The following is a 21951-nucleotide window of genomic DNA, read 5'->3' as shown; positions in this document are numbered from 1 at the left end:
TCCCCCCCCGCCGGTTCTAATTGGATCTGGTAGTTTTGCATCCTCCAGCAACTAGAACTGCAAACATCCCCGCCCCCGTAAATTTGTAAATAGATATATATAGCAGGGGCTCTCTCCAGGCGGATTAAAGCCGGGTGGGGGGTGGGGGGTGGAATGACCAAAGATGTCCTCAGATTTCAGGCTTCCCTTGTCCTTTTTTCCCCCCGCTCTGTGTGGCGCAGTGAAGCGAAAACACATGGGCACCACCACGGGCACAAACATTAAGACTGCAGGTAGGGCGAGAGCGCACACCAACCCAGCCCTTCATTGCAAATATCCTGCCCCCCCCCCTTTTACCTCTGCCTTGGCTCCAAATATCCACAGGGAGCAAAGCCCCCCAGCTTGCAGCCGCCGCCGCCGCCTTCTCCTCTCAGCGCTGCATCTCTCCCTTTATCGATCGCCTCCTCTCTCTCTCTCTCCCTCTCCGGGGCTCTTGCTGCCTGAGATCCACCTTAAAATGACACACACACACACACACACACACAAACTTAATCCCCTCCTCCTCCTCCGAGCGGCTGCTCCAAGTGGGGATGGGGGCAGCCGCGGGAAAGACTCTTTCGCAGGAGCGAGGAGGATGCGAATTTCAACTTGGCTCTTTTAAAAAAAAAAAAAAAAAAGCAAACACCCCAAAAGTCCTTGGCGGCTGCTCCCTGGGTGGAAAGGCTCGGCACTGGCCTCCCCGCCTCTCCGTGCGGAGTCGCTGGGAAAGGTAGGGGCTCGCTCGCTCGCTTTTTTTTTTTTTTTTTTTTTTTTGCTTTTTTTGGGGGGGGGGGCAATAGGCGGGGTCTCTCTTTGCAAACCAATGACACAAACCCACATGGGCCGGCCTCGCCCCCTATAGAGACTCTTCACTACAAATAGGCGCTCTCGGGGGATTAGTGGCTCAGCTAAAGTGCAAACAGACGCAGCGAGGAAGAAAGGAGGGGAAGGAGAAAGGGGCGGGGGAGCCACCCGGCGGGAGCCGGCCTCTTTCTGCTGCACTTTTCTGCGCCCGCCCGAAACAAATGAAGTTGGAAACTAGGGGAAGTGGCCGAGTTGGGGAGGAGACAATAACCAGGGAAGCGCAGCGTGAGCGGAGAAAGGCTCGTCCCTTTGGCCGGGCACCCCGCGCTCCCGCACGGCTCCCCGCTCCGTCGGGATCCCGCCTCCTCCCAGCCACGTGGAATCGCGGGGTTCGGCCCTCGGCGGCTCCCCACGTGTAGCGGCTTGCGGGGTGGGGGCGTCCTCCGCTCCCACGGCGCCGTCCCAGGGGCCTCCCTCCCGCCGCCACAAACACCCATCGCCCGGAGACGGGGGATTCCCTCCTCCCCGCTGGCAGCCGCGGAGTCCGGGTGCTCCTGCCGTCCCCCTGCGCCGCCACATGTTGTCCGCCTTTGCCATCAGCTCCCTTCTCCACCCCAGCCACGATTCCTCCGCTGGCGGAAATTTCCCTGCCGGGGGATGGCCGCATTCAGGCACACGGTGCGGACTATTTAGCACTGGTGGGTCGCCGCAGCCATAGTAGCCTTAAGAAGGCGCTTTATTTGCTAACCCTCTCTTCTCAACCGCAGAGACGTCCCCCCCTCGTTCCCCTGGGAGCTGACACCGCGTGTGTTCCGTGCCTGAGTTTGGGGGAAGGTTTATCCAAATTGGGCTGAGCCAGTTCTTAGCCATGCAAGTGAGAAAATAAGTGGTTGTCACGCTGCAAAATTGTTCAGACACTTTCACTGCCCGTAGATAACCGATAAGTGTTTTGTTTTATAACTCTAGGCTTGGACCTCGTCCTAGATAAGGACAAGCATCTTTCACACGTTTGAAATATCAGTATTTGGCAGTTCTATGCCCCACTTACACATTGGGTTATAGGCAGTGCATCATTTGTCACTGACCTTTCACAAAAACATTGCAGAAAGATATCTGACTCAGGGATATAACTGGAGCTCATTACCCCACACAGAGCTCATACTATTTGAAATTGATGTTGTGGGGCCTGAGGATAAAGGCCACTAGACATGCTGAGCCCCTTCTGCTGACATCTTTGAAGACAGAGGAGTTGAAGTGTACACCCCCACCGAGCACCAAATTTGATAGGAATATCATAATCACATCATGGTGTTTGTTTGAATGTGAGATAACAGGAGCACACTCAAAAGGTGCATTTATTTGTGTTTGTATTCTCTATTATCCTGGAGGTTTGGGAATTACTGTTTTGACAGACATTCTGCATCTGCTTGTAACAAGGATGTGGGCAGGTGGTGAGCCTCTCTTTTTGTTATATAGTCTAGCCTTCCTGGGTGTACATAGTCCATACTTTTCAATTTTAGAGAAAAAAACAGATTCCTTTTCTGGTTGAATAAAAACCTTAAACCAGATCAATTGTCCATCACAATTAATAAAAATACTTTGAGTTTTGTATGTGCAATTACAAGGCAATGGCATAAAAATCTTAATTCTCGCCAGTAAATTGTAGGATTTTTCTAGGTTTTTACACCATACCCCTCATTGTGGTGTCTGAGCACTTGAAGTTGTGAATTATGGCCTTGGCCCTACAAGTGCTTGAGTATCTGGAATTCAGTGGAATTACAAATGTACTAAGTGTTGGGGGGAGGCTGTATTCATATGCAAATGACAATTCAATCTCCTTGTGAAAGAACGCAAAAAAAATCATACCATAAGCTAAAGATTCAAAATTACACTGGATCCAACTGTGAACCTCCGAGCAGATTTGAAGTGAGCTACCATTCTTGCCCTAGAACCCAATCCAGCACTCTTTGCTCTGACCAAACTCCCACTGAAGAGAAGGCTCCAGCTCTTCAGAATGGAATTTCACAATGTGGACAACCTCAAGAACATAAATCCAAATACGACTCAGGTTTTTCATCATTAACAACTTTGCTAATTATCAAAAATATTTGGGACAGATCTTCAGCTGGTGTAAATTGTGGCAAAATGAAGCTATAACAGTTTACACCAGCTGAGAATTGCCCACTGTGTTTAAACACCTATTTTTTTCATCCAGCATCAGCATTTCTCCTTGCTTTATTGCACACTTAATTCACATGTGTTTGTATTCATTTGTAAAGTACTATCTCTGCAACTTATGGTGCTGTAGGAATCAACAATAATAAATAAAACTGATTTTTTGACAAACACAGGAACATACATTGAGGTCATAAAGGCAAAAAAGTGATTTTGCTAGAGGAGCAACTCGATGCTAGGTTTTAAGAGATACAACTGTTATGCAAACACGTTTTCAAAATTAGCAAGGGGAATATAGCAACTAGGGATGTAAAATAGTAAACGGTTAACCAGTAAGGATTAGTCTTACTGGTTAACTCAGCCTAACCGTTAACCCCCAGCCCTGGGTTGGCCGGAGCAGCCTCACCTGTGCTGACCTGCCGACCCCAATCCCCAGCCCGCCAGAGCAGCCCCAGCCCCGTGGGCTGGCCGACCCCAGAAGCAGCCCCGGGCTGCGCCAGCCAACCCCAGCAGCAGTTCTGGCCCTGCACCCACTGGCTGGAGCAGCCTCAGTTCCTCTCCCTTTAATCGATTAACCAGTTAAACTATATAATTTTAATCGTTTAACCGGTTAACTTTTTAAACTATATTTACATCCCTAAGAGAAACCATCAGGGAAAGTCAATTGATTTTTCTATACAATATCTGTTCTTTCTATTAAACATTTTTCAGATTTAGCAACTGTGAAAGAATCTTTGTAATGAATCACTGGAGAAAGAGACGTATCTACAAAGCTCGAAATAAAAATCTCACAAATCAAATTCATCATCAGAGGAATGGTGAAGGAGTTGTGAGACTCTTTAACATAATTGTTTTGTGAAAGAAAATAGACTGGTGAAATACACTTAAGAATTACAAGTGTCGGTACTTACAGTGAGAATTACACAGTTTGGTGTGCAAGGTTTATTTAGAGTTCTCTTTTGACTGTCAAGCAGGGTTCACTTCACTTTCTGGAATAATGCTACACACTATAGCTGATAATGGGCCCTTGATATTCACTATTCTAGTCCAGTGTTGGGATTTAACTACTTACTAAGATCTAATAGCAAATCTGGAGTGACTATAGAGGTAATAGTTATATTTGATTAATTATAATTATTTTCAGTAAGTGATTACATGCCTCTCTTACAAATAACTTTGCTTTCTACTAACAGTGTATAGTATTCAGAAAGACCAGGATGTTCAAATATTGCTTCATGACCCATATGCTGGTTTCTAAGCAGCTGAATGCAAGTCACACAAGGCACCCCATCAGCTGGGTACACAATCACACTTTCCCTCTACACTTCATTGACATGTCAGTCTGAGTGCAGCACCTCCTGTTACATTGGTGCTTTTCAAAATCTTGCAAGTAACTTAAAAAAATACAATCTGTGTTTCTAAAAAGATGTTGATTTGCATACGCAAATATGGACCCTGATTTTGCAAAGATTCAAGCACATGGTTAATTTTATACAGTGTGAGTAATCTTACTGATTTCAGTAGGACTAGTCAGAGTGCATAAAGTTAAGCATGTGCATAAGTCTTTGTAGATTTGGCATCATGGTTTGTTGGATATTATAAACGACCTATTTTACTGCTGTGAACACCTATATAATTTGAGGATTCTAAATGTATGTATAAACAGTCTGACATAAATTCTTCATAGTCTCTAATGAGATGAAGATTATGCCTGCTGCCACTGGAAAGGTAATTTACTTTAGATTTTCAGTGTAATCTTGAATTTAACCTATGATCTCAATATCTCAATAATTTGGCCATTCTTAAAGAAACAAATACTTCTGGTAGCCTATAATGAACACACACAGTAGGATTAGAATATGTTTGGAGGAGATGCAAAAATTTACTTAGAAATTTGTGGTCATAACCATTTTTTTTCCCCATAAGAGGAATATTTGACTTTTTCCATGTTGATATACAAACTCGTATATGATTTGTGTTAAACTGTTTGTAAGTGCAGGGACAGTCAGCAGGAATGTGAATTAATCAAGGTATTTCCCTAAAGAAATTACTGTATGTAAATTTGGAGATCCGATAAATGAACTTAAATGTTTATTTATCCAACTAGGTAACCAATATTTAACTATAATTTAACAGATTTAACTTTTAAACATATTGGGCCAAATTCATCCTTCTATTCATAATTTCAGTGGATTTAAACCAAGGATGAATTTGTTCCATTAGATAAATATTTGGAAAACTATTCTAGAAGTAGTGTTGCTGTAGTTGTGTTGGTTCTAGGATTTGAGAGACCAGAGGGGTGAGGTAATATCTTTTATTGGACCAACTTCCGTTGGTGAAGGAGACAAGCTTTCGAGCTCCACAAAGCTTTTCAGAAGAGTTTTATGGAGCCCAAAAAAATTGTCTCTTTCACCAGCAGAAACTAGTTCAATAAAAGACATTACCTTTACCCACCTGGTCTCTCTTTTACTCTAGATGTAGGCATTTAGAAGATTAATTATCTTTCCTATGATTTTGGTCTCGTTCCAGATTGACAGTAGTAACGTCATTGATTTCAGTTACTTTTGATTTATTCTAGTGCAAGATCAGAATCCGGCCATTAACGTCAACATTAGTAAAAGTGCAGCTTGTTTCAGTAAATTTGCTAACAGGATGGTTCAGTCTTTATGCCATTTACCTTAAGCTGTTCTGAAAGAGAGCCAGAGTGAGTAGGAAAATCTTTTTTTACCAATAAGACACACCAGATGCCATCTTATCCCATTAGTGATTTCCCCCTTTATTATTTAGTGTTGTGTCTGATTATCATAATGTCTCTGTTCACAAATCTAGGGCAAAACTCTTTACACATCTGGAGTTACATAACATATAAGCAACAACATTTAACTCAATATAAATAGATAATTATTATGTAAACAGTAAGTTACATAGTGGGAGTATGAGGATGGGAGACGAGAAATAAGGGTGAATAGATTTGTCTCTTTACTTTTTCAAAATCAAACTAAATCTTGGTCAGAATAGAGAAAGAACATGAAGGGAACATTGATAACTACTTTCAGCTACTTTCAATATTTGTTCTCCCCTCCTTCAATGGAGTTACGCAGAGCCAGTTTCTGGGGGTTAAATACTACTTAGTATGTTATGATGAAGAGAAATTGATATTTTAGAGGTGCTGGTAGGGCATTCCTTATAACGGCCCCAGGGTTCTGGAATGCTCTTCTGCACCTGGTCCAAAATAACGTAGATGTGTTGAGTTTCAGAGCACACTGAAGGACTCATTTGTTTCACCTGGCCTTTTAGGAGCAATATGTGGACCAAGGTGCAGGCCAGTGTATGGGGGGATAGTACTTGGTTATGTGCTGCTGCTTGGTAGAAATGATATGCTCATTGTATTGCATTCTGCTCTTGTACTTTCAAACAACAGGCAGCTCACTCAGCATATGTGTGGATGGGTCCTTTATATTGACTCTAAATCAATAGAAAATAAAAATAAATTTTAATAATCACGATCTTGTAGCATAGTAATAATACATTACTAGCGACTTCCACATAATATGCATAAGGGATTATTGCACTAATTTTTCACCTCTGGAGACATGGGCTCATATCTGAGTATGATCTTTGGTGAAATGAGGCTGGTGGTGTGCAATACTTCCTCGGTAGATACAACGTAAATTCCCTTCTCCCTTTTCAGGGCATATGATATGGTAAGCAGTAAAGGAGAGACTTAGGCATGGAATCACAGGGAGGATGAAGGCAGGGGTCTGTATGGGGAAGTTTACATAGCAACTACTTACACAAAGAGTTGCAATCCTTCAGTGTCATTAACACTGCAGCATTAAACACATTCTAAAAGCAATAAAATAAAAAAACCCTCACATATATGATAAATACAACAATTTCATTCAATAGTACGTTGGCCAATAAGCTAGCAGTTATTCTGTGAAATAATTCCGTTTTAATTATCATACTTATCACACTAGTTCAAGGACATCTGATATTTTTCAACAAATGTCCCTGTTATTTCCACTTGCCAAATTTATTCCCATTGAGAAAGAAAAATACTTGCATGCTGAGAACTATTGAATTGAATCAGTGGTTAGAGAGGCAGGCAACACATATTACTTCTGCCTTAACTACAAACATTGAGGTCTGCACTAGTGGAAAATTCTCAAAGCCATTCCCTTCTGTAAACATGAGTAAAAGGACTGTCACCACCTGAGAAATGTCTCTTTTGACAATCCTGGCTTTTTTTGGTTGTTGTGCAAACAGGTTTCTCTGCTTTGTCTTCCATTTGTCTTGTATTTTTGTGCAAGACAAGACACAATAAAGGTCTTATAAAATGCACACATACAGTTTGTGTAACCCTTCCATAAATTTTTTTAATTTGGTCATTGTGAGAGCAGATAGCCCTGAAATATCTAATGGTTCTGTTTAATCCTTCCAGGAAAATTATATGAATGGCTCCTGAGTCAATCTATTTGGTTTAAAGTTTAAAGGGCAACTGAATGTACGATTTTGATAAATGTGCCAGGTGTTTCTAAACAAACAGTTATAGATAAACAAATGTTCACGCCTCTGCCTCCATAAACTGTGGACTGCCTCAGCTAGGTGATCACAGTGGTCCCTTCTTGCTTTGCAGTCTTTGAAACATTAAACTTTCCTTTGCGCCAGCTTCCAACTAGTTAGGTAACAGAATGCTTTCGTTGTACTTTAATATCTTAACATGTTTATGCTCTGTAATCTCTAGTTCTGCCTTTGTGATTGTTTTATAGATTACTCATTGAGATATTTGTAGCTTGTTAATAATATAAAACCAATACAAAAAAATTTGATACAATGACAGCAACAAAAAACGGTGAACTGGGCCTTCCAAAGTAATTTGCAATTCACCAAGACACTGGTGTTAATGCATCATAGGTATTACTGATGGGTAAAATGCAACATTGGGACCATATTTTTCAGTGGAGTAAATTAGGCACTCTGGCCCTGATCCATCACTGCCCCATGCCAGTTGTTATTATTAATTATTTGAATTATGATAGTGCCTAGGGGCCCCAAATGAGATCAGGGCCTCATTGTGCTTGATGCTCTACATACCCTTAGTGAAACATAGTCCCTATTACGTAGAACTTAGTCTGAATAGAGAAGACTAGGTTTGCCAATTTGGTTGGAGGTTTCATCACATGACATAATCTTTAATTAAAAATTAATCTTTTGTTCCTGGAGATTCCAGGACAATCCTGGAGGGTTGGCAACCCTAAAGGGCAGGAGGGAAAAAGAGGGGCATACAGAAGTGAAGTTATTTACTTAAAGTCTCAGAGCGGGTCACTGGCAGAGCTTGGTTTCACAAGTCTATTGTCCTATTTACTGGACCGTGTGTTTCTACAGTCTTTATGTCAGTGATGGAGTTCCACCAGTGATGCCAATAGTAAAGGCTGCCTACACTTTCCATTTAAGACCCAGTTTTTGGTTGCTAATCATTGTTATTTATATTGTGGTAGCAGATAGAGGCCTCAAACAAGTCAAGGCCCCATTATATTGTGCTAGGCACTGTACACACATATAGTAAATGATAGTCCCTGCATTATTTGCATTTGCCTTACTCCATTTTCAACCCACACTACCCTACCTAGTTCAGTGACTAGAGGGATTTAAGACATTGTCAATTAAATGCAACAGTGTCCAGTTTTTATCCACAGAGAGCCTGATTCAACCCCACATTACACCAGTTTTATGCCAGCGTAACTCATTCTTTCCAAATGCTGGTGGGCTGCTGGATTAAAATAAAGAATAAATAAAGAAATGTGTACAAAACCTGGGATATTTTACAAGTGTGATAAAACAATCACATCAGTCACCGTCCCATGGGAAAGGCTTTTTGGGATTAAAAGGCCTTTGTGCCCTTCAAAACTCAGTCTGTATGTCAGAAGGCATCTGTGCTGAGTACGAAGCAGCAGGTAGTTAGAATCAGCTTGCTCTGTCCCCAGCAATAACCACACCGCTTCCTTCTGAACAAACTGCGGGTGTCAGAAAGCCCAAAATAGAACACACTGCAAGCGTCCAACCTTGGTGTCACAGAAGCATGTTCTATGGGTCTCAGAGTAGGGTGCAGGAAGAAAAGCCACAGTCTGATGACATACATATGAGGGTAAAAGACTGAAACTGACACCTGATGATCAAGGACAATGCTAGCCTGCATACCACATTAACCTGATGAAGGAATTCCCCGTTGAAGATAGCAAGCCTAGGAAACTGCTACCTGAACTAGCTAATGTAATATCATATTTGCTGGAATTTAATCAGAGCCAGTCAGTCACACATAAACAGTCTCTTTCTTAGGATGCAGTTAGAATCTGAAAAGACTATAAGAATCCCATAGCTGGATTTGATGTTTATAGTTTCTCTCAGTGAATCCTTATAAAACATGCTCGGTTTGCCAGTAGAAAGATGTGGTGGCGTTTTTCTGACAGCTAGCCCTGCAAACTCACTGTGGGATCTGAAAGTCAAACTGTGTTATTTCTGGTTTACGTGTCATCACCAATAAAAAGATTATGCAGTAGATCTGATCGGAGAATGACAATTCTGTTCTGTTGCAAATTTTGAGGCTTTGAAATTGGTTTTCATTCCAATGAGAAAAGAAAACAAAACCTTTTGTATGGGTTTTCAAAAATGGAATTGTGTTGGAATGAATTTGAAGACTGAAATCTCAGCTTTTCAAGTTGGGAAGAGGTTGTGTGTGTCCCATTCCTCTGGTGGTAAGGATACTGTCCTGGGATGTGGGAGACCCAGGTTCAAATCCCTGATCTGGAGCACTCTTTTTCATCCCAGATCACTTCTAATCAGGCAAAGCAGGGACTTGAACATGGGTCAGCTATTGCCCCTAACCACCAGGCTATAGAGCATGAAAGAGTCTGGCTATCCCCTCCACCCCCCACAACAGTTAACTACAACACCTCTCCACAAAAGAACATTTTTCAGCAAAATAAAATTTCATTGAAAATGATCCAACCAGGTCCATTATGCAGCTAGAGCTCAGGCCTTGTCGACACACTAAGGCTTAGTCTGAACTTACCAGTTAGATCAACATAGCTACATTTGGCAGGAATGTGAAAAAACACACCCTAGGCCAACTTTTAGTTATGCCAGCCTCACCCCCAAAAGAAAAGCACCTGCGTTGATGGAAGAATGCTTCCGTCAATGTAGGTGCCACTGTTTGGGGTGGTAGTGCTTCTGCACCCATGGAAAAATCCCTTCCATTGCTATGGGCTTTGACTTTACTATGGGGTTATGCCAGCATAGTTGCAACAACATAGCTAGGCTGGTATAGTCTCTGTAGTGTAGACATACCCTAAACACTTTTACCATCTTGACAGAGGTAAAGTGGTGCAACCCTAGTGTGGACGCAGTTATACCAGTATAAATTATTCATGCCTGACAAGGGGAATAAGCTGTACTAGTAGAAGGCACCACACTAGGGGTTGTCCTGGTATAATTATATTAGTAAGAAAACACACCCCTTACTGACATAATTAGACTGGGACAAAATCTGTGTGCATAGACCAGGCTTTAGTTAACCATTCTATTGTTGAGGATGAGAGTCCAGCTCATTTCCCCACAGCTGCACTGGCCCCGAAAGACTACCAGGAATAAAATAGTAAAGCTTATTTTATTCAGTAAAGTTAAAAAAAAAAAGTGAGCTAGGATACACATGCGGTGCAGATAGGATGAATAAGAAGCAGTTTTTACACAGCCACTTTTCTGGCCATAATTGTGGTTTAAGCAAACCAGCTGAATCAGAGTCTGGGGATAGAGAAATGTAAGGCTGGGTATCAATGTGCATAACGGTAATGATTTCACTGACACAGTTCCTCTCAAATCTCTCTCCTAAATGCAGCATATAGACACTGAAAAACTTTGGAGCTAGAAGCACCTCCTCGTGGAACATTATTTGTGGTCCCAGTACAGGCTGATGAGAATTCTCCTGAAATTAGTGATGACTAAGACTACTCTCTTAAGGTCTGATCTTATCCAAAGCATTTAAATGATGTTCTTTGCATTTCAGAATACTGCAACAATGAGATTCTCCAAGCACTACATTTCTTAGGGAGAGTTGAAGTCTTTTGGACAAAGTCCCAGATGGTTGGAGTCTTTTGGCCTTTCATTACACCTGGAATATGTGTTATATAATAATGCTCCCAAAGAGCATTGCTTGTTATTTCTCATTGTTTAAATATTTTGCAAGTATTGTATAAACACTATATTTGACATTACCCTTCCTTTTACTCAAGGGTATGGCAGAAGCAGGAAACTCAGAAATAGGGTTGAGTTTTTGCACATTCAGCGATGAATTTGGTGTTAGCTTGACAGATGTTGGAGGAAATGGAACACCTCTTCTTTCCATCTGAGCCATCAGATTGACAGGCTACAATATTCATTTGTCATCAACATGCACCGAGATCCTGAGCAAGCTTCCCATGATGTCAGTAGAAAGGCTTCCATTGACTTTGTTGGGAGTTGGATCAGGCCCCATTTTCCATTTTCAATTATGTCTCAAACATGATATTTGTATACCAGCAATCAGCAAAGTGTGCAGAGTTTGCAGCTTTCTCACCCATATTTGGCTCTAGTCTGTATGGCTCAAGAATTGTATAAATAGGACAAAATCATGGCCCAGTCTCCATAGTTTAATTAATTACGTATAGGTGGTCTCACAGCTAGAGTGTGTGTATATATATATAGAGAGAGAGAGAGACCTATAGTGGCAAGAGTGGCTTTAGGTAACATCATGCAAGAAGTTTATTTCTATGATTCACAAATCGAACAGGAAATTAAATGAAGCATTTGGACAGGAAGGACAAGTTACACGTGGTCTTCGCTCTAAATTTGTTAGAAGGATTTTAACACAGTGACCACACATAGACACCCAAAACTGTACATGCCTCACATTCTCATATATAATACTAAAGTTGTTACAGACTATTACAGTTAGGAATTATTACACACACAGTATGTTAAAAGAACTTTATTAAGTCAAGCACTGTATGAAACAGGGATCTGTGGAACAAATACTATTTGATCATATATCTGAAGACTGGTTCAGAATGCCTAGACACAAAGGGGCAAAATTAAGGTTGCACAGGTAACTTTAATTCTGGCATTTCCTAACTTCTGAGTGCTTGACTTTGCAACCTTAATAATATTCTTTTAACATAGTTGTTGTCTGTGTGAATGTAATTTCCTATGTTTTTAAAAAAGCAAACTGAAAAAAACAGAAATTCCATCATGTAGCTTCATATTGACCCCCATCATGAGTCATCAGCAGGGCTGGAACCTTTAAGTTCCCAGACTTCTGCAACTTAGTAACTGATAACAGTAGCACAGTGGGATCTGTGAGTCACGTCCGGGGCCACCGGCCTCGCTGATCAACTTCTCCCACTCCCTGTTCAGCGGCATGCAGGAGGCACTGGAAGGGAGGGGGAGGAGTTGGGATGGGCGCGCTCAGGGGAGGGGGTGGAAAGAGTCAGGGAAGAGGAGGGGCAGGGGTGGACCAGGGGTGGGAAGAGGTGGGGTAGGAATGCGGCCTTGGGGGAAGAGGTGGAATGGGGGTGGGGCCTGGGGCTGAGCACCCTCAGGGAAAATTAGAAGCCAGCTTGGGGGTCCGCAAAATTTTTAAATGAAAATGGGGATCCTTGGGTTGCTAAAGTTTGATTGCCGTCATCTATGAGGACCAGCACTAGAGGGAAGATGGGTCATTTTGCCAGAGAGTTTCACAGTTACTTGCTGACAGCTGAGGAATGATGAGATTTAGGAATCTTGGGATTCCATTCCAGGCTCTGGAGGGGAGTGTGCTCCAGTAGGCCCAGACTTTTCTGCCCATTTCCCCTAACCATGACCCCTTCTGCCCCATTCTCTCCAACCTATTCCAGTCCTGTCTCTTCCACATGTCTGGCTCCTTGTCCCAGCTCCATTCTCTTTACCTTGCTAATCACTCCTCAGGTTGCCCCTTGCCCAGACATTCCCAGTTCCCCCACCCCATCTCCTAGTTCCTTGTCCCAACTCTTTTTGACAAGCCAGTCCCATTTCTCCCCTTTCTAGCTTTTCAGCCAATCTGACTTTCTCCCTCCTCCTGGCCTCTTCCTCCAATTGCTTTCCCCACCCGCTAGTTTCCAGTCACAATCTCCTTCCTTGGCTCCTTGTCCAGTCTCAATATGTCTTCCCCCAGTCCTAGTCCCAGAATCTTTCCCAGAAAATACCAGTTCATCCCCTGCACCCTGGCTCCTGATCAGATATCTCTCTCCTCTCCCTCTCATTTCCTTCTCTGTGCCCCACTGATTCTCCATCCTAGTCTCCTGGCCCAGCCAATCCAAGTCTCCCCTATAGCTTCCAGTCTGAGTTTTCCCTCTTCTCCTCCTCCCTGCCAGTATCCAGTCCCAATTTCTGCCCCATCTCCCCTTGGTTCCTTGTCCCAATCTACTCCACAGGTCCAGCTCTCATCCCCTGTGCATTCACATCAGGCAGCTTCCTCCTCTGCATTCTCTGGACCCAGCAAAGGGCAGGACGGAGTCATTGAGAGCACAAGACAGACAGTCTCCCTGCTCTGAGTTCAGGAGCCTAGACCAAGCAAAATCCACAGCAGTTCATAGCTGCAATTGCAGGGAAAGTCCTTCTGAGCCCCGGGGAGGAGCATGCCCTTTACAGACAAAATCATCAGTGAATTTAGCTGCTAAAATGTAAAGAGGTCTCCACTGAGCATGTGCAAATAGAAATTTTTCAAAGACTTATAGTTTCACCAATTTGGGTGGATTTTCATAATGCAATCTTTTATAACTTTTATGTTAAAATATTCTCAATTAATATTATGTTGTTAAAGGCAATAACAACCCAACTTAGTTTCCAGGTTTGAGCCTCTTGATCGGTTACAGAAAATTTAGTAGAGGACCACTGGGTGATACTTGGAATGATACAACCAAACTTTAGTAAAAAGAAAAATGATTAATTAAGCAAACAGGTGTGCAATTACTATTTACACAAATGCTATTATTGGACTCACATGTAAAGATGAAATGGTGTATAAGTGGGGGCTCCATCCACTGACAACAGTACACCTTTATAATCCTGGAACCTAACAGTATCCTTTGGATGTTAATTGGAGCTCTCCTGAAATTTAGCATGGCTACTCCTTTTATACTGCATTATAATACTAATTGACATTAAACTGTCCTTTATCGTAATTATATTTCTGCCACCTTCTTTATGACTCTTTACATTACACATTATTTAAATTAACGTCTGCACCAATGTCCTTCCCATATTATCAATATAGATAGCAAATTAATAAAACATTCGCAAAAACACTCATTGAAATCCTTGCTCACACAAGTTATGACCAAAACATAATGGCAACACAACCCTTGTTCATATTCTTGCTAACTCTTATTTTCTCATAACACTCTGTCTCCAACTTATCTTTAAATTTTCTCACACTAGCAATTTCAATTACCCATACTCCTCTACTCTTAGGCTAACTTAGGCCTAAAACCTAACTTCTACTTATTTCTTAACCCAAACCATCCTATAGGCTACAACAGGGACAGCAAAAGGTACATCCCTGACAAAAATGGCCACGCCTCTGCCACAGTTCAAGTCCCTGCCCCAAAGAAAGGGGTGCTAAATCACCAGAATTGTTTAATGCAGGCAAACAACATATTTTCTCCTAGCCTTGTTCTTGGAGACAACTGAATTGCCTTAGGTGAAACTTTCCAAAAATATTCATCCTGAAGCCGACACCCAACATGGAACATTTCATCTCAAATGGTTAAAGTTTGACAAAGTTATAAGAAACTGATAATACGGTCTTATAATGGGAAGTGTTGGGCAACCTTCATAATAGACAGAGCTGCTAGCCCTACCTATACTAACCTCAAGAAGGGTTTGGAGGAAAATTCACAAGAGAAAGAAGTCTGCTACCTGTAGCCAGAGCTTTGACCTTATCAGACCTCATAAATTAACCAGCGATTGGTCAGTACCTGAATGTGAGACTTCCACAGAAAATCCAGATGCTACAGGAAGTGGTATGGGTGATTCAGTAGGTGGTACCATTCCTGCTGAGTCAGTAATGAACTAATGACTTAGCAGGTACTGTGCTTTTGGAATATCTGCCTTTTGGCTGTGATGCAATACCAAGGTCTTGACCATTTGTGGTGATTAAAGACACCCCAGTGCTTTCCCACCAGAGTTAGGTGACTTGGCTCTGGTGTGGTGCCTGAGGAATTTGGGTAATTTTCTTCATCCCACTTCACTCTCTGTAGCTTCAGCTGGATTAATCCTGTCCTAAATCACTGTAAAGCATTGCAGTGTAGGATACAGCAGCAGTCTGCAGGAGCTATAGCAAGAAGCTGGAGATGGTTGAGGACTGAATGGAATAGGAGTGTAAAAAGAGGGAAGCACAGAAACCTGGGTGGTGTGTTAGTGGGTGGTGGGAGATCTGGGAAATAATACAAGAATCCAGGGCAGGAAGGAGGGTTTGATGGAGGAGGACCTGGAGGCTGGGGAGATGTTCAAGTGGAGCAGGAAGTTGGAACAGGGTCAGGTGGAAGCAATTTGTAGGCCCTTTGTTAGCAGACTAGACTTTATATTGGGAAGACCAGTAAAAGGACAGGTCTCACTGTGAGAGACATCAAAGCCACTCACAGTTAATGGAAATATTACACAGTGACAGGAATTTCTGGAAAAAAATGTTTAGAAAATCCAGTTTTACAAATCCCCATGTTTTGAGTAAATATTGATTTAGCTATCTAACGAATTTGAACTAATCACAGCAGTTTCCTTTAATGTCTGCCATTCCAGATACGTTTATTTACTGTAATGTAATACATCTTGAGGGAATGTTGTATGCAGATATTAGCAATTAACTCATTAATCTAAAAATCACAATTCTTGCAATTAATAGAACACTACACAGTCACTCTAATTACAAACTCTGCACAAAAGGCCAGTCTCACAGGGAACATGTAGCCTCCTAATTAGCCAAGATTTCAAAGGCAGACAGAAAATTGAGATGTTGAGGGTGAGACAGGGAAAGACGTGAAGACACTGAGAGTGCATGTGATGGAGGGAGTGACAAACACTACATCTCAGAGAGAGTTTACTTCTTGACAGACTGTGGAGTAGATATTCATTCAGAATTGGATACATATGCCAACATATACCATACAATTAAACAATCTATGGTTTTGGGGAACACAACAGGATAGAGTATGTGCTTGCGTAGGCATATCCCTTAGCTTCTTTAGTTGGGGGCAGTTTAGCATGGCAAAATTGTCTGCAGACCACACGTTTACAAACTGAGAATGGTGGATGAGTTTAAAGCAGCCTGCACTACACGGAGGCAATGTGTTCTAGTGGTAAGAGCAAGGGACTGGGGGGTCAGGATACCTGGATTCTGTTCCTGACTCTGGACTTGATCCCACGAGATGCTGAGCACTCTGGCTCTGATCCAGCAAAGCATTTATGCACATGCTTAACTTTATGCAGATGAGTAGTCCCATTGACACTACTGACTTCAGTGGGACTACTCACATGCTTAAAATTAAGCACATGCTTAGGTGCTTTGCTGGATTGGTGTGAGAGAGCTCAGCATCTGGCAGGATTGAGCCCTTTGGCACTGAATTTCTATGTGTCCTTGAGCAAGTCACTTAACCTCTCAATGCCTCAATCTCACCATCTCTAAAATGGGAATAATCTCATCTTTGTAAAGTGCTTTAATAGCCATGGTAGGAAAGCACAATAAAGTCCCAGCTTTCCTATTAAACTATTATTGTTACTATTAGGACAGTGCTGTTCTACCCTTGTGTGATCTGCTCCTTAGGAATCAAGAGAGAACAAATAAAAATGTACATATGGTAGTCACAGGGAGCATGAGTTTCCTCTCACTTACACCAGCATAAATCAGAAATTACTTCACTGAAGTCAATGAAGTTGCACTGGTGTGAGTGAGAGAAGAATTACATCCAAGTTGTTATTGCAAAGGCTAGCAGGAGATGTAACTGAATTAATATGTAGATAATGTGCAAATTAAGACATTTAAATCACTAATATTTTAGCCAAACATACTGGAGGCAAGATAATGGAGTGGCTGATATGGGATTTGATTAATAAAGAACTAAAGGAGGGTAATGTAATTAATGCAAGTTTGGTTGATAAAGGTAATAGCATTGATGTAATACTGTTAGACTTCTATAAGGTGTTTGACTTGGCACTGTGTGATATTTTGATTAAAAAACTAGAACAATATAAAATTAACATGGCAGATTAAAAAACGGCTGATAAATCTCAAAATGTAACTGTAAACGGGGAATCATTATGGTGCAGGTCTGTTTCCAGTGGAGTCCCACAGGGGTAGTTCTTGGCTCTATGCTATTTAACATCTTTATCAATGGCCTGGAAGAAAACATAAAATCATCACTGATAAAGTTTGCAGATGACACAAAAATTGTGGGAGTGATAAATAATGAAGAGGACAGGTCACTAATTCAGAGTTATCCAGTTTGCTTGGTAAACAGGGTGCAAGCAACCAATGTGTGTATTAATATGGCTAAAGGCAAATGTATACATCTGGGAACAAAGAATGTAGGCTATACTTGCAGAATGGGGGACTCTACCCTAGGAAGCAGTGAATCTGAAAAAGATTTGGGAGTCAGATTGGATTATGAGCTCCCAGTGTGATGCCATGGTCAAGAGAGCTAATGCAATCCTGGGACTCATAAACAGAAGAATCTCGAGTAGGAGTGGAGAGGTTATTTTACCTCTATACTTGGCACTGGTGTGACTGCTGGTGGATGACTGTGTCCAGTTCTGGTGTTCACAATTCAAGAAGGATGTTGATGAATTGGAGAGGTTTCAGCGAAGAGCCATGAGAATGATTAAAAGATTAGAAAACATCCCTTATAGTGATAGACTCAAAGAACTTGCCCTGTTTAGTTTAACAAAGAGAAGATGCGGGGTGACTTGATTACAGTCTATAACTATCTAAAAGGGGAACAAATATTTAATAATGGGCTCTTCAAGCTATCCGGGAAAGGTATAACAGAATCCAATGGCTAGAAGTTGAATTTAGACAATTCAGACTGGAAATAAGATGTACATTTTTAACGGTGAGAGTAATCAACTACTGGACCAATTTATCAAGGGTTGTGGTAGATGTTCCATCACTGACAATTTTTAAATCAAGATTGGATGTTTTTCTAAAAGCCATAGTCTAGGAGTTATTTTGGGGAAGTTCTATGGCCTGTGTTATACAGAAGGTCAGACTGGATGATCACAATGGTCCCTTCTGGACTTGGAATTTATAAATCTATCAGTCTGTATTTAACGCACAGTGTGGCCATGCGTGTCAAACTCAGATTCCTACAGTTAGATCTTTATTGGTCTAAATGACATAAAACATACCAAGCTACCAACAACAGTATTCCTACATTAGCAAGGAGGGGCAAACGGGATTAAAATTTGGTAATACCATGTCTTCTTTGTGAGCCTTCTTGCAATGGGACATTTCATAGACTGGGCTGGCAAGGGCCAGCTTCCCTCTGACTAGTCTTTTAGGGCTTTCTTTGTTTGTGCTGGGCCTTCCTACCCAGGCCCCTCTAAGAATGGCCAAGGAACTTAATAGTGGTGAGTGTCCTCTGCCATGACCATTTTGACAGGGCTTTACTTCACTGTTCTAGATTGGGACAGGGCGTTTTAGTACTTGATGACCTTCAGCACTGGCTGTTCTGGTTTTTGAGACAGGAAATTAAGTTCTCTTTTCCTTGTTACAGTGGAGCCAGTTAGTGTGCCTGGGTTGCCAGTAGAAGCAACAGAGGATGTAAAAACAAGTAGAATCCAAGCCAGAAGCATTAGCAGCTACCATGTACTCTTCACAGGAGAGTCTGATGGGAAGTTTTCTTTCTGCTCAGCATCCTGCGAGACGCCTTTTGAATAGTGTTCCATTTCCATGCTTCCATCCTTGTGCTATTCCAACTTTTATCTTGCACCTTCTCCAACTGAAAGGTAATGTGACTCCATCGTCTCAAGCTTTTGTCATTAGCAGACCTAAAGATCTGCTGCATGGAGAAAGGCCTGCTGTGGCTTTAAAATGGAGATATAAAAATGCGGATGATTTTTCTTCCTTTCTGTTTTGTGTTTGGTCTAGAGTCCATTGAGGATTCTAGCAGGCTGGCAATTTTAGTCTTGAAGAGCATATTTTTCCTTCATGTTTAGTGATGGTGTCTCCAGAGTAAACTCCTCGGATGATCAGAATTTTTTCAAGGGACACCTCTCACCATCCGCTGTTACTGAGAAGATTTTCAGATCAGAACGAGTGATTCCTAAAAGAACAATATTCTGACAAGAAGTTCTTTGGGGAAATTGCCAACAATGTGAAAATCTTCCAAGGGAATGTACATATACGTACAAAGGAACACGGTACCATAACAAAAATAATATGTATACTTCTGAAACACTCAACAAATGAGAAGGGGACAGGTTGTAGCAGTCAAGCCACTGGTTGCCTTGAAGGTTCAGCCAATCGCAGCTCCCACTAGCCGCAGTTTGCCGTTCCAGGCCAATGGGGGCTGCGAGAAGCGGCGGCCAGCACATCCCTTGGCCCATGCCGCTTCGCATGTTAGTCTGTATCCACAAAACCGTGTTAGTCTGTTAACCGTGTTAGTCGTGTTAGTCTTTATCCACAAAAACAACAAGGAGTCCAGTGGCACCTTAAAGACTAACAGATTTATTTGAGCATAAGCTTTCATTCTAGAACCCACAAAAGCTTAGGTCCAAATAAATCTGTTAGTCTTTAAGGTGCCACCAGAGTCCTTGTTGTTTTTGTGGATACAGACTAACACGGCTACCCCCTGATACTTGACACTATGCTAACTATGTTTGCAAAATCTCAGTTGGAACAATGTCAGCATTTAACTAGAAACGCCGTGGGATGCATAAGCCTCATTTACTCTTCTTTCTGCAAACCAGCCAGCTAAAAACATTTGCAGAAGAAATGAACTGCAGCTGCTCATGTTCACTGTGCTCTACTCTATCCAAAAAGCTCATACAACTATCCCAGTGTCGGTATTGCCCTTAAAAGAACCTGTTTGCCTTGGTCAACAGCATAGGCCCTGGTTCAGCAAGGTACTTAAACATGTGCCTAACTTTACACACATGAGTAGTCCCATTGGTTCTTGATGACTCCAGGCATCAAGCAGTACTTGCTAAAAGGGAGGAAAAATGGAATAGAAAAAGAATGAAGAATAATAGTCCAGAAAAAAAAAAAAGCCCCATGAATACCTACAGAGTTCCGTTTAGCTCAAAGTATTGTTATTGGTCTGCTGTTAATTGAACTACCAGCGATTTGTACCGCTGACATGGGAAAAGGACCGGAGAGAGCCCCAGCACATGGAGTAAACTGAGGTTAGAAGAAGATGAAAGTTTCTCTTGGCAATGTGGAGCAACTGCCTTAAAATAAGTTTACAGCCTTACAATATAGCTGGATTATTGTTTTCCAAGAATTTGATATGTGGTTCTGATGTATTTTTTTAAATAACAGAGATTGTTGGACAAGGTGATAAGAAATTAATATAGTTCTTGTAATAACTAGCAAGTTTTGAGTTGTGAAAAAGGTGACTATTATGAAGTAAGCAATGTTTTGTAGTGCTTAGAGCAGGGGCACTGGGAGCACAGACATCTGGGTTTCATTCTCAGTTCTGCCCCTGCTCTCTCTGTGACCTTTGGCAACTGAGTTAACCTATCTGTACCTCAGGTTCCCCAGCAGTAAAATGGGGTTAATATTGCTTACCTAGCTGTCAGGCATGTTGAGAGCCTTTGATTAATGAATGTTTGTGGAGCACTTTGAGATCTCAGGATAAACGGTGCTATAGACGTGCAAAGTATTAAGAAGGAACCTGAAAGTGTGTGGAAAAGCCAATTTTTCTTTTTCTTTTAAAAAATAATATTTTTGGTCCATTGCCAATGCAATTTCTTCTGCACAGCATCTTGATGCAACTTAGGGATAGTTATTCAAAGGGCAGGGAAACCTTTGTAAATCTTAAACTATCTCCATTACTGTCACATTATTAACTTTAGGCATATGCTAAATTTTACCAGGATTATCCCCACAAATGAATTATGGGAATAATAAGGTTTCAATATTGTTCATTCAGTAATTAATCTTTGCAGGCAAGAAATTTCATTTAAAGTGCTAGTAAAGTATATGTAAAATATTAATCAGTATGTTGAACTATTAGCAGATCGCTGGATGTGATCCAGTGAAGATGAAATATGAATACCTAACAATATGCAGCTCTAAAAGAATAAAAGAATTTTAGCCAGTCTTTTTAAAACCCCTAGTAAGTTATAAGTGCACTAACGGAAATCAGTCTCAGATTTAAGAATATAGCATTGCATTTCCTATTATATAAAAGAAATGAAGGAGAATAAAATCTAAAATATTGTTTAAAGTTCAAATGGAGCATTCTGTCTTGGAAGAAAAAAAAGATGATAAAAAAGAGTTGATTAAGTCCAAGCTGGCAGTTATTAGACTAGCAAAAACAAAGTGTTTATGTACATAATGGTTTAAATTAGATTAAAAACCATAACTTATCTGGAAACACTATATTTAGTATATTGGTGGTTAAATATGGTTCATAGCAGCTCTTTCAATTAAATTGTTCTTCCCTCGCTCCAGTATAGTATATTAAATATAATTTCCTGAAATGTAACAAAAATCATTATTTTGTTTGCAAACGGATACCGTTTTTTTTTTTAAAGGGAAAACATTTTCAGCGATCCTTGTGTAGCACTGCATATTTTTTCATACTCTTAGTCAGGATGCATAATGCAAACATGCCTACACCTTTTATGAACCTCTCTTGATAAGCTGGAAGTGTTTTATGGTAGGAGCCTGAGGTCTTGTCCATATTG

The 21951-nt window shown here is 41.3% G+C and overlaps 1 protein-coding gene and 1 long non-coding RNA gene across 16 annotated transcripts in view; one reads left to right on the top strand and one right to left on the bottom strand.

The window, feature by feature from the left end:
- Positions 1–21951, bottom strand: part of CTBP2 (C-terminal binding protein 2) — a 427187-nt gene that overhangs the window by 224080 nt on the left and 181156 nt on the right. For 5 of the 15 annotated variants that reach the window (XR_003564086.3, XR_006292428.1, XR_006292427.1 and 2 more), the window contains exon 1: positions 337–1521. The exons of 1 other annotated variant lie outside the window; for it this stretch is intronic. The gene's annotated coding sequence lies outside the window, so the exon portion shown is untranslated. Of the gene's footprint in view, positions 1–336; positions 1522–21951 lie in introns of those variants that run through there. 9 more of the 15 variants (XR_005226157.2, XM_037904346.2, XM_037904345.2 and 6 more) reach the window with 4 other exon arrangements.
- LOC122466701 lies at positions 639–11718 on the top strand. The gene is made up of 4 exons (XR_006292429.1): positions 639–748; positions 1590–1696; positions 4191–4725; positions 11060–11718. It is a non-coding gene; the product is annotated as an uncharacterized LOC122466701 (long non-coding RNA).

This window comes from Chelonia mydas, chromosome 7 (genome assembly GCF_015237465.2).
Source record: "Chelonia mydas isolate rCheMyd1 chromosome 7, rCheMyd1.pri.v2, whole genome shotgun sequence".
Lineage (NCBI taxonomy): Eukaryota > Metazoa > Chordata > Testudines > Cheloniidae > Chelonia > Chelonia mydas.
The sequence above is the reverse complement of the archived record's forward strand: the minus strand, read 5'-3'. Positions and strand labels throughout refer to the sequence as shown.